This window comes from Camelus dromedarius, chromosome 10 (genome assembly GCF_036321535.1).
Source record: "Camelus dromedarius isolate mCamDro1 chromosome 10, mCamDro1.pat, whole genome shotgun sequence".
Lineage (NCBI taxonomy): Eukaryota > Metazoa > Chordata > Mammalia > Artiodactyla > Camelidae > Camelus > Camelus dromedarius.
Genome location: NC_087445.1, coordinates 18433823 through 18448233, shown reverse-complemented (window position 1 = coordinate 18448233; position 14411 = coordinate 18433823).

Genomic DNA, 14411 nt, shown 5'->3' with positions numbered 1-14411 from the left:
AACTCGCTGCGGGGTGTCCAGCAAAGCCTAGGCTAAGTTTTTTGGAAACGTTAAATCATTGCGCTCAGCTCCCAATCACCTACCTCCAGCAGGCGGAGCAGAGGATTTCTATTCCTTCAGCTCCGGGCCAGCTGGTTTTACTTGGAGATGTCAGTCGCTCCCTGTATAATCAAAAGGCCGAGAGAAATACATTTAAAAAAATTCCATCCCTCTTAAGATGCCTGAAAGTGACAGCTCTACACCTGTTACGCAAGTTAAATTTATCCCCAGGCTGCACTTGAACTTCTAGCTTCATATCTTACATCAGCCTTAGCAATTTGGTGTCTTCCTATCTGAATCAGCAAAAAATCAGTCTCAGCAAAAAATACTGAGAATCCTGTTTTGAATGTGCTTTTTATTCTTTTCATCTTTAAATTATGGGTAAGACCCTAAAACACACACACACACACACACACACACACACACACACACACACACACACACACAACTAGTCTGAGATTGAGAGTTGCATCCTGGTACACGTCAGACACTTAAAAAACACAAATATATATTTTAAGAATCTGAGATCCAGTTTCATGATATTTGAACAATCTATTTTTGTTTGTACTCTAACCTATTTAAACCCAGCTCAGCAAGTATTTTATTTCTATTTATCATGAGTAATAAAGGAAATTATGCAGTAATAATGAAACATAATAAAACAGGGGTGTGGTCCTGGGCCTGTCATTAAACAGGCTGAACCTGTCATTAAATCCACTTCTGAAGATTTAAAGGCCAAGTGCTTTGCTTTTCTTCCTAATCTTCTTAGGTGAGTTTGTTTAACATATGCATTGCTTTAAAGATTTAAAAAATTACAGCTGATACTCTACTGAACTTGTGGAAGAGAACCACAAGTTATGTAACTGTTGCCTGAAAACTTTGATGAGGAGAGTAGGCTCTCCTAAACCTGAACAGATCTTCTCTATAACATCATTTTTGGTTTAGAGTGCCAAGGAACGCAGTCTTAAAGGGTGGGCAATTGCTTGCTCACTCACAAATAAGAAACTCTACAAGTTTCTTCTAGCATGCCTTAGCTTGAACCCCTCTCCTCCCAATCAACTACAGAATGAAGAAGAGCTCTTTACAGATGGGGGTTTGGGGATACATGGAACTGGTGGTTGGGGCTAAAGATCTGCTGACTGAGTCTCAACAGAGATGAAATCCACCTGGTGGGGGAAATGAAGGGGGCAGCATTAATAACAATTTCTCTCTCTCTCTCTGACCACACCTCTATTTCTTAGTTTTCAGTTTCTTAATTCCTCTTCCTTCCACTCTTATTTGAACTTTCATTCTTACCTGGAAAAAAATGTCTTTTTATTTGTTGATGATGATTCCATTCCTGTTTGAAAAGAGGAATCGAAGTCTACTGCTGGGTGTAAAGCATGGACGAACTGTTTTGTTTAGTGTAGGGGGCCAGTCCCCATGCATGGTGTATTGGGTGTTATAGGTATGTAGGCAGAATGGGAGAAGGAAGAGGAAAGATGGACAGTAGGAAGCCAGAGTCTTTGAAATGAATGGCTTTGGTTCTTTGCCAGTTACCTTGAGGGGCTGTCACTGGACTGATATGGGTGGGTGTGGTGGCAAATGGGCTCAGTCAAGAATATCTTCATCAGAACAACCTAATTACTCTGAAATTTAGTGCACAGCCAAATGTAACAAAGGCAGATTACCTTCTAAAGAAGTGTTGTTGGACTGTCCCTCTAATGGATTCAGTCATTAAATCTGGTTCAACAAAACTTAATTCAGTATATCCTGTATTATAGGAGTCCACAGTTAAATAAGATGTGGGTCCTAGATTTTAAGAAACTCTCTCCAGTGGTGTTCAAACCAACAGAAAGTTTCAGATTCAATGCAATCCCTATGAGCATTCCAATGGCATTTTTCAAATAAATAGACAAATACTACTCAAATTTCCATGCAGCCATGAAAAGCCCCAAATAGCCAAAGTAATCTTGAGAAAGAACAACAAAGCAGGAAGCATCACATTTTCTGATTTTAAACAACGTTACAAAGCTACAGTAATTAAAACAGTTTGGTATTGGCATAAAAACAGACACATAGACCAATGGAACAGAACTGAGAGCCCAGAAATAAACCCATGCTTATCTGGTCAATTAATTTATGACAAAGGAGCCAAGAATATACAACAGGGAAAGGACAATCTCTTCAATAAATGGTTTTGAGAAAACTGGACAGCCACATGCAAAATAATGAAACTTGACTGCTATTTTACACCATACACAAATATTAACTGAAAATTAATTAAAGACTTGAATGTAAGACTTTAAACCATTAAAGTCCTGGAAGAAAACATAGGCAGTAAGCTCTTTGACATAGTACTTGACAATAATTTTTTGACTATGACAACAAAAGCAAAAATAACTAAGTAGGACTATATCATACCAAAAAGTTTCTTCACAGAAAAGGAAACCATCAACAAAATGAAAAGGCAGCCTATGAATGGGAGAAAATATTTACAAACCATATATCTAATAAGGGGTTAATATCCAAAATATATAAAGAACTCATATGACTCAATAGCAAAAAACCAAACAATCAAATTAGAAAATGGGCAGAAGATCTGAATAGAAATTTTTCCAAAGAAGACATACAGATGGCCAACAGACACATGAAAAGATGCTCAATGTAACTAATCATCAGGGAAGTGAAAATCAGGATCACAGTGATATATTATAGATATGGCAAAAAGGCAACCCTTGTACACTGTTGGTGGGATATAAATTGATGCAGTCACTATGGAAAACAATATGGAAGTTCCTCAAAAAAATAAAAAGTAGAACTACCATAAGATCCAGCAATTCTACTTCTGAGTATTTATCTGAAAAAAATGAAAACACTAACTCAAAAAGATGTATGAATCCCTTTGTTTATTGCATAGTTTTTTACACTAGCCAAGATATGGAAGTGACCTAAGTGTGTCCATTGATGGATGAATGGATAAAGAAGTTGTAATTCATATATATATATGTATGTATGTATGTATGTGTGTATATGTGTGTGTGTGTGTATTTCAGCCCCCAAAAGAATGAAATCTTAGCATTTGGACAGTATGAAAGGAACTCAAGGGCATTATGCTAAGTGAAATAAGTCAGATGGAGAAAGACAATTACTATATGATCTCTTTCATATTTAGAATCTAAAACAAAAATAACCCCTCCCCTAAACAAAACAGAAATAATCAAGCTCATAAATACAGAAAACAGATTGGTGGTTTCCAGAGTTGGGGGTTGAGGATGTGTGAGAAATGGGTGAACTTTTAATTACTTTTAAAAATTTAAATAAATTGTTTTTAAAAATGTTAAAAAAAATATTTCTCACTTTTATTGTAAAAACGATTGCCTCTTTCTCAGCTCTACATTTTCTCCTTTGGTGTATTTTTATGTTTGAAGTCTTGTTTACTCCAGGAGCAAGTCAGAATACTTGTGAAGGTTAGGGGAACAAACTACAGCCCCTGCTGCTGCAGCTGGTTGTAAAACCACTACTAATAATCACTGTCTGCCTCTTCAACTACCCATTCTAGATTCTCTCATGCTTTGCACATCTGGTGATCTAGGTGTCTAAATTGGTAGGAGAAATAGACCTTCATTCTTGACAGTTGTGAGCTAGTCACCATGCACTTCTCAGACAATGACTGATATTCTTGTCCATTTATTATCAAAATTGGGCAGTGAAATATAAAGAGATATTCCAATGGATTACCTGAATATCAAATGCATTTTCCACTTCTTAGATTCAGAAGCCCTATCTTCTCCTGATAAACACAATCATAGGAAGGTAACTGGTCTCTCAGTGTGAAGTGATTGTGCAGCATTTAGAACTTAAATGGGGATCCTTCCAATATCCCATGGTGAGATTTTTCTCTGTATATGAACCAAGATTTCCAGGCCACAGATATTAGAATTTTAAGGGTGGAAAATATAAATTCCTCATGTGGGTTACAAAATATGATAAATGAAGCCACTGCTGGCAATGGTCAGAGAGGTAGCAGTGTCTGGGTTCCAGGAGGGCCATCCAGGATGAAATAGAATCCTAGTTCATGGTAATAAAAACAGAGGAAACCTAGGCAAAGTTCCAGGGTTCCAAATCAAAATGAGTTCAGGTTAGAATTTACTAATAAGAGTTGTGTCTTACAACAAGAAACTGAGCCAGAAGCATTAGGATTGAGGAATTGAAGGAAAGGCTACTAATGATGGATAACAAGGTACTCAAGAACTCAGATGTAGAACAACATATTATTTGCAGATTTCCTTTTTGAAAAGGTAGACATAGAGATGAATGAAAGCAGTGCTTGAATATACTACTACTATGACTATGACTACTACCATATAAGTGTATAACTTTTAACTCCAGTCTAAAATGGATACTTGTATGACTGCATACAAAATATGGCTGCATGAATTACTGAGAATGAAAGCTAAGACCATAAATTTTCCTTAAACTGAAATGACTTCCCTGGCCTAGTCTTCTGAAACTGCATGCTTCTTCAGCATAGGTAGGTATGGCATGTTGGAGAACAGAGGAAGAGTGAAGTGGGTACAAGCTGGCAGTGCTTAAAAAATAAAAAAGTGTTCTAGATTTTAAGAAACTCTTTCTACTGACACTCAAAACTAACAAAAAAAAAAGAGATTCAATTTAAAATGATAACCTTACTGAGAAGTGTATCTACAGGATACCCTGGAGTAAGGAAGAGGGGAACTTAACTCAAGATAGGAAGTGCAGGGAAAGTTTCTTAGAGGTGTTGCAGCTAAAGAGAGTCTTTAAAGAATGTATTGAATATTAATTGTTTCCTGTGTTCTTGATTCGACCTTGGGTTTCTCTGAAACTTAGCAAAAAGATTAGAAAAATATAGCCTAAGCCAATTTTTGAGCCATCTTCTTAAGTGATAGGCATGGCCAAAGTGTCTGGAAAAAAAAAAAAAAAAACTATTCAAAGTTGATAAGATGAAAGAGAATTTTTGTTGTTGTTGAAGGGGACATAGATAAAGTATGTTAAGATAGGAAAAACCCAAATTGCAGAATGACTGATAATATTCCCAGAGACAGATACATGAGCTGCACAAAACAAACTGCTGGAAAATAACTTCGGGCAGGGAGAATGTTACCTGGGGTACGCGTGGTTGCTAGCACCACGGACAGCGCTTTCCTATTAAGCAAAATCTAGGTGGTCCTAACCCACTCCAGACTGAGAATTCCTAAAGCTTTAAATTTGATCTTCCAAAGCATTTGTCTCCTCTAAATAGAAACCACGTGGAAGCTCAATGTACTTCTTTATCAAACCAACCTGCTCAACCTTGTTTCCAAATATTATTGGATTATCTAATATTCTCTACGTAAAGAATATTAAATATCCTCTATACTTAAAAGAGAGGAGAAATTACACTATTGTATACTCTGTTCCGAATGCTTTACAAGTATTATTTTATTTAATCCTAATAAAACTCCTATGCAATGTGCATTTGTATCTCATTTTTACAGGCTAGACAAAAGATAAATTGAGTAATTTTCATGCTAACTAATCATTGTTGGATATATGATCTAACTGTGTGGCTTCAGAGCCTCTACCATTTACACTGCATAGTGTTTTTAGCAGCTGTCATGGTAGGCTTAACTGGAGAAAAAGCACAAAAACTGATTTATAATTATTTTTCAGTCTATACTGTGTTTTCCAGATGGCTTACTTCACAGCACACACTTAACAGACTTCAAAGATGACATTTCACACGTAATACAATAGCACATTTGTCTTGGACGATAGAGTGAGATAATGAAACATTTTACCTCTCTGAAACCCAGCTGTCTGTAGGATGAAACACAACCTGTTGTTAATACTTTATACACATTTAAGAAATGAAATGGATGGGAATACAGCAGCAGCTGAAATTTGGAATTGTCATTGCCCTTTCTTTTAATAGGGTGGATTATTTATAAATGAGAAGAGAGAGAAAGTAAACGGTAAATTGGCATAGAATTTTGGAAGAAGATAAAAGGGAGGGAGTAGAATCGGTTCCAATATTATAAATAATTCAGATCCTTAATGATAGTATTTATATTCTAGTTGGTGAAACTATATATGAACTCCTATAAAAGTGTAAATACAATCAGTTGAGTGACCAAGAGAAATAGTGACATGACTATGTCTTCATTTATGTGTGTTTTTTGTATTTGGTTGGATCTAAGACAGTGATTCTACATGGGGAGAGAAAGAAATTCAGAATTATTTTTGTGGCTTTTTCAAGCTGTATATGACCAACTGAAACAATAGAATTTTACTTTCTCAATTTTGGTTCTCTCTCCTTGGCTTGTAGATGGTCTCTCTCCTGCTGCTTCTTTACATAGTCATCCTGTGTACAAACCCCTAGTATCTCTTGTGTGTGTCCAAATTTGCTCTTTTTATAAAAACACTAGTCAGGTTGGATTAGGGCCCACCCTAACAGCCTCATTTTAACTTAATCACTTTAATGCCATATCTTCAAATACAGTCATATTCTGAGATACAAGGGTTTAGAGACTTGACATATGAGTTTTGATGGGGGGGGCATAATTCAGTCCATACAGAGTCTCTTCTAATTTTCACACATATCATTTTTCACTGTTTTTTTAAACTGTTGTTAATAATTTATTTACTTGAATAAGGATGAAAATAAGATTAACACATTGAAATTGGTTGAAATTTATACTAGCCTCTTGTCTCTTATAATCTATAAGTTTTCCTTTTTTTCTTCTTTTTTTTTTCATTTTCAATTTATTTCTTGCAAGAATTGGGTTGTTAGTTCTGTAGTTTTCTGAAGTCTGGATGTTGTAGAATGCTTCTTCATGATGATATTTACCATTTTTCTCTGTCACTCGTATTTCTTATAACTTGTTATTTACATCTAGAGTTTGGAAGTGATTCAGATTTGATCTTTTGGAAAAAATACTTCACAAGTAGAATTATAAACTTCCACCAAGAGGCACATTATCTGAGAATCTCTTTTTCTATGCTTTCAGCAGCCATTGATAATCATTTCTTAGATCTGTTATTTACTTAAACGAGTTGCAAAATGGTGATATTCATTTCATTAACCCCTCTTCATCTACTAGCTGGACTACTTCTATAAAGAGAACATTTTCTTTATTAAATATTTGGTTGCCCTCAGGTACACATAAGAAAGACAGAACAAATATCTTATTTTCAAGTTTCCAAATAATGAGTTGACTCTCTAGCCTCTTCCAAAGGAGATTACTAATTTTTAAATGACTGTAAGTGTATGCATTTAAACACAATTGGTATGTTTCAATTCACTGTAATTATCATTCCCACTGATGCTCAAGCCCTATCTTTGGGTCACGGGGAGCTCCTGCAAGTTGGTTCCTGAGCCTTTTTAACATGACTTCAGTAGTCTTTAACAGAATCCTTGATATCTGGTATGACAATATATTCTACTTTTATCTTGTACATTTCCTGTACTATGCCTGGTATCAGCAATTTCTCAAAGAGGTGCTGATTATTTTTTAGTGGAAAACTGTATGTAAAAAGCACAATCTATGTGCTGGGGACCTTACTGCTACCCAGCTGGTCATTATATTCTAAGATTTTATGTTTACATATTAAACATAATTAGTTTCTTAGCTCAGAATATTTATACATATTTTCACCTACTTGAGTGTCTGGGGGTGGCACTAAAAATTCAATGGTATGGGTCTTTTGGCCTATCTCTGAGCTAGGAAGACCCCCAAATCATTGTTACGACCAAACACGCCACTAAAAAATATCCAAAATGCCCCATGGGGTGCCTCCCTTTGAAAAACCACTGAGTTAAATGACAACTAGATAGCGAGAGAGATCAAAAGGATGATTTAATTACAAAATCAGAAATCCTCTGTCTCTACAGGTCTTCTATCTTCATTCCACCACCCTCAACTGAATTCAGACTCTCTGTGTCCCCGGCATGTTTGAACTTTTTAATGTGCACACACAGGAGTATACTGCACTCAGTTCAGGTATACAATAGTTCATTTCCTCATTTTATTAAATTTCATTCTCTCACTGAAGCTTGCACTTGAATAAAGTTATCACATATTGCTCAATTACAGCAGGGACCCTATTTTAAAAAATTAGGCCAACCTTGGCTACACTGTGTCCGTTATAATGGAAGTAACGTACAGTTCTAATTTGCCAGAAACTCTATAATGAATAATATATCTAATTTATTAAGTTAATGGATTCTGCTGAGACACTGGTGTGTATTTGTTAACTTATGGTATTTTTAAAACAAAAGCACCTTCTCAAGTTGAAGAGAATTTAATAAGCCATTGCATGCAAAGAGGGCAGAGAAGTGCTACATCAGCAAACAAACTTCAGCTCCTGCTGAAATGACTTACTGCTCAGGTTAGACATATTGAGTAACTCAGCAATACAGGAGCCAGCAATTATGTGTGAAATTAAGTTGTGTCCAGACTTCTCTCTCTTTCTTTTATTTTTGATGTCTAGTTTTAATGAGTATCCAGTACATTTCACAACTGTTACTATTGCAGATGGAATATCAGGAAGGGGAATGAGAGGTTGAGTTAGCTGAAAATATTTTCTTAAGGTAGAGATAGTTAGTTAATTTCTTGAAACATGCTTTAAAAAAGATCAGTGAATTGAGAATTTTACTTTACCTTAATTTTCTTTTGAAGATCATTATTTAGCATAAACTACATATTTAATTTGTGTTTTTTTTCTCAGAAAGGCATTATTTTAGACTATATTTAGCACTAATCTTTCATTAGGGATAATTCATACATTTCTGATAAAGTATATTTCCCCCCCAGGGCTCTTGGCATAAAATCCACTCTAAAAAAGGTAGTAATTTTTTAAAAAAAATTTAAATTTTATGAGGCGTCTTTGTTAAAAAAAAATGCATGTGCACATATACACATATCTCAGCAGGATCAATTGGATTGAAGATTTGATTAATCTGATATGCTGTGGATCCAGCCCCACATTCAAGCCTCCACCTTCATGAGTTACTGTGAAATGGAAACAAGATTTTTTTCCTCATCTGAAATTGTCGCTCTTGTAGATCTAATCATACAGCACATACACAATCAAATAATTACCTTTTGCACTGCTAGAGAAGCTACATGTTCAGAATTTAAGATCCTTGGAAGAGGAATGTTATCTCTATTTCCATTCAGTCCTCTGTAATCTGGCTTTCATTCAGAATCTGGGTAACCAATTGCCAAGGTAATCAATGACTTTCTTGTTGCTAAATCCAATAATTTCAGTCTTCATCTCAGTGTAGTTTCTTCTCTGAAGATTTGGATCCTGATGAACTCTTTTCTCTTGCTGTTTTTAACTTTCTTGCCTCTCATGAAGCCATCCTTTCATATATTACCAATAACATATGTCATGGTGTGATGCAAATAATACCAACATGTTCATATCCTCCTAAAAACATATTCTTAATCCACATTTAGTTCATCCATATTTTTAGTAACAATGCCAAAATAAAATCTTGAACTGTTATCTATCTGTAAAATATTTACTTGTCCATTAAAATTTTTGATGTTGAGTCCCTCTTAAATATCAGATACCATGAGCTAGGCGTAAGTGATGAGCAAATCATAGAGTATTAACTACAAAAGATGGTAACTGCCGTTAAGTAAAAGTCCTGGATGCCATGTGAATGCATAATGAGGGAGCTGATCTGGTCTGGTGGTCAGGGAAATTAAGGGATATTTAAGTTGAGATCTGAAGGTTTATGTTGGTATTAACCAATCAAAGAAATGAGGCAGTAGTTGTAAGGAGGAACATTCCAGGCTGAAGGAACTGCATGTGGCAAGCTCCGACGTGGGAAAAAGTGTGGACATATTGAAGGAATTATGGTTAAGCATAGGGATGGAGGAGGAGAGTACAGCTAGCTGTGGTTAGAGAAATAAGCACAGCAAAATCTTGTAGGGCTGTATAGGCCATGTGAGGAATTTTTATCTTTAAGGAAAGGAGAAGCCATTGATGTATTTAAGCAGAGAAATGATGTGATCAGATTTTCAGTTAAAGAAAAAAAGAAAAAAAAAACACTTTAGATGCACTTTGGAGAATGGTTTTGAGAAGAAGCAAGAGTGGATACCAGTGGGCTGAGAGTTCAAGGACAGATGATCATAGTTTGGACTAAAGTGTTTGTACCCGAGATAAAGAGAAGCAGAATGCTTTAAGATATACTTAAGAAGTAACTTCAACAGAGCTGAACAATAAACTTGAGATGGCAGATGAGGGAGAGGAAGATGTTAGGCAAGTTTGTACAACCGAAGAGGCTGGTGATCATGGTCACCAAAACAGGGAACATTGGATGAAAATGCAGTTTGAGGTAAAGATAATGAATTTGAGTTCAGAGAGCTTGAACTTCACACATGGTGATATATCCGGGGTGGAGATGTCCAATGCTGGAGAAATGGGCCTGCAGCTCAGAGAGGAGTACATAGTTTTAATTTAGACTAAGTTATACTGACAAATGTAGAAATGAAATTTTCTGTCACAATCTTAGCATAGAAAATAAGTTTAGTTTTTGGAAAAGTATTAGCAGAAGTTATAGTAATTAATTCTGAAAATTTTCCAGCAAAAATGTTTGATAAAATATGTTGATACCACCTCTTCTGTGTCTAAATTTGCTTAATCATTCTGAAGAAAGTCTTTACATTTCTTTACATTGTTGATACTTTTTTACTTTAAAATTTGTAGGCTGAACATTTTCTTTGATTATTTATATATAATAAATATAAATATATAGGCATACTTTAGAGATATTGTAAGTTCAGTTCCAGACCACTGCAATAAAGCAAATATTGCAATAAAGAAAATTACACATTTTTTGTTTCCCAGTGCATATAAAAGTTATGTTTACACTATACTGTATCTATTAAGTGCTAAATAGCATTATGTCTAAAAACACAAAGTGCATACCTTAATAAAAGCACTTTATTGCTAAAAAATGCTAACCATCATCTGAATCTTCAGCGAGTCATAATCTGTTTGCTGGTGGAGGGTCTTGCCTCCATGTTGATGGCTGCTAACTGATCAGGGTGGTGGTTGCTGAAGGTTGGGTGACAGCGGCAATTTCTTAAAATAAGACAACAATGAAATTTGCTGCATCCACTGACTCTTCCTTTCATGAAAGATTTCTCTGAGCTGCATTGCAGTTTGATAGCATTTTACCCACAGTAGAACTTCTTTCAAAATTGGAGTCAATCCTCTCAAATTCTGCTGCTGCTTTATCAACTAAGTTTATGTAATATTCTAAATCCCTTGTTTTCATTTTGACAGTCTTCACAGCAGTAGTTTTCATCTCAAGAAGCCACTTTCTTTGCTCATCCATAAAAATCAACTTCTCATTTAAGTTTTATCATGAGATCGCAGCAATTTGGTCACAGCTTCAGGCTCCACTTCTAATCTAGTTCTATTGCTATTCCCCCCACAACTGCAGTTACTTCCTTCACTGAAGTCTTCAAGCCCTTATAGTCATCCATGAGGGCTGGAATCAACTTCTTCCAAACCCCTATTAATGTTGATACTTTGACCTCTTTCCATGAATCACAAATGTTCTTAATGCCTCCTTTCCAGGAGGTTTTCAATTGACTTCTCCCAGATCCATCAGAGGAATCACTATCTGTGGCAGCTGTAGCCTTATAAAATGTATTTCTTAAATAGTAAGACTTGAAAGTCAAAATTACTCCTTGATCCATGGGCTGCAGAATAAATGTTGTGTTAGCAGGCATGAAAACAACATTAATCTCATGGTACATCTATCTCCATCAGAGCTCGTAGGTCATCAGGTGCATTGTCAATGAGCAGTAATATTTTGAAAAGAACATTTTTTTTCCCCCTGAGAAATAGGTCTCAGTAGTGGGTTTAAACTATTCAGTAAACCATGTTGTAAACAGACATGCTGTTATCCAGGTTTTGTTGTTCCATTTATAGAGCACAGGCAGAGTATAGCATTACTACTAAGGGCTCTAGGATTTTTGGAATGGCAAATGAGCATTGGCTTCAACTCAAAGCCATCAGCTGCATTAGTCCTCAACAAGAGAGTCAGCAGGTCCTTTGAAGCTTGGAATTCAGCCATTGACGTCTCCGCTCTAGCTATGGAAGTCTCAGATGGCATCTTCTTCAAATACAAGGTCATTTCATCTACAGTGAAAATCTGTTGTTTAGTGTAGCCATCTTTGTTAATTATCTTAAGCCAGATCTCTGGATATGTTGCTGCAACTTCTACATCTGCACTTGACGCTTCACCTTGCACCTTTACGTTATGGAGACATAAACCTTGTGAACCTCTGCTCACTTCAAAATTTCTCCTGCAGCTTCCTCACCTCTCTCAGCCTTCACAGAATTTAAGAGAGTGAGGGCTTTGCTCTGGGTTAGGCTTCTTAAGGGAATGCTGTGGCTGGTTTGATCTTGTGTTCAAACCACTAAAACTTTCTCCATATCAGCAATAAGGCTCTTTCACTTTCTTATCATTCATACGTTCACTGGAGTAGCACTTTTAATTTCCTTTAAGAACTTTTCATTTGCATTCACAAGTTGGCTGACTGGGCACGAGGCCTAGCCTTTGACCTGTCTTGGTTTTCAACATGCCTTCCTCACTAAGCTTAATCATTTCTAGCTTTTGATTTAAAGTGAGACCTGCAACTCTTCCTTCACTCAACACTTAGAGACCATTGTAGGGTGACTAACTGATCTAATTTTAATATTGCTGTGAATAGGGAGGCTTGAAGAGAGGGAGGGAGACAGGGAATGGCAGGTCGGGGGAACAGGCCGAACACACATAGCATTTACCCATTAACTTTGTCCTCATATGCGGCTACGGTTCATGATGCACCCAAACAATTAAAGTAGTAACATCAGAGATCACTGATCACAGATCACCGTAACAAATATAATAATGATGAAAAGGTTTGAAATACTGCAAGAATGATGAATATCTGACACAGAGACACGAAGTGAGCAAAGGCCGTTGGAAAAATGGTGCCAATAAGCTTGCTTGATGTAGGGTTGCAACAGACCTTCAATTTATAAAATATGCAGTATCTGTGAAGCACAAGAAAGTGAAGTTTAATAAATGAGGTCTGCCTGTGATTCAGATTCAAACTTAGAATAATCTAGTGAAAAAAAATCAAAGAACTACATAAAAACACTCAGAAACAATGCCAGGAGAAGGCATTTACTACATGACATCTCTGATAAGAATTTCTTCTAAAATTTCTTTATGTATGCATTCTTACTAAGTGAAAAAAATATTGAGAAAACAATATTAGTAGAAAATCATGTAAAAATAATGCCCTTTCTGAATGAGGAACATTTTTCCCATGGTTGCTCATTTCTGTGTACAAGTGTGATGATTATTCAACACATCTGATAGCCACTCAGCAAATATTTACTGAGTGTCTGTTATGTGCCAGGCACTCTTCTAAACTCTTAAGATACATCAGTGACAAAATAGTAAAAGATCCCCATCCTCATGGCTCTTTTATTCTAGCAGGGGTAGCAATTTCTGCTGTAAAGTCAATCGTATTATAGAAATGACCCTTAGAAGAAGTTATTTTTAAATTGAATATACTTCATATTTTATACCACATCCTCAAACATACAAGGCCCGGCTAATGAGAAAATAATACCTGCATCATAGAAGGACTTTTAAAATAATTTTTGTTATGTGAATAAGTCAATAATTAAACCATTTTCTCAAAAATCATAAACTGAATGCAAAGTGACTGTTCATCTCAGAAAAACTTTGACAGAGTTAAAATAAAAGTTTTAAGAAACAGACCTTGGAACAAGAATAAGGCATGTTGGGTTTGGGTTTCTAATTTTGCTATTCCTATAAGTGAGTACTGACAATTTAGTGTTGAAAAACTAGATATGTTTATAAACCAAGGCACAGTTGAAATGAAAGTTTTAAAGAAGAATAAGCCAAAATTCAGCATCATTATGATGGCAGTTTTAGGATTTTAATTTTGACACCCTAGTCTCATGTTGTGTTTGATGTGGTTATAAACCTAGGTGGTGTTGAAACGAAAATTTCAAAACCAATACAAATAAAGAGTTAGCAAAAAAATAATCAATATAAAGACAGTTTTAGGATTTAAAATTTGGCATCCTAATTTCGGATTAGCACTTGAAATTTAACAGTGAATTATCAGAGGTATTTATAAAATAATGTTTCTGATTTTGATGTATAGTTTGTGTAATATTTTATAATCACATGTAGTATCATTTCAGAAACCTGTGCCTTGATAAACCTGAGTTGATTAAAGACATCCAACTCCTTTTCTTGGCATGATACAAATAAATTACTAAATAACAATAATAACAATAATAAATATAAATGATAATAT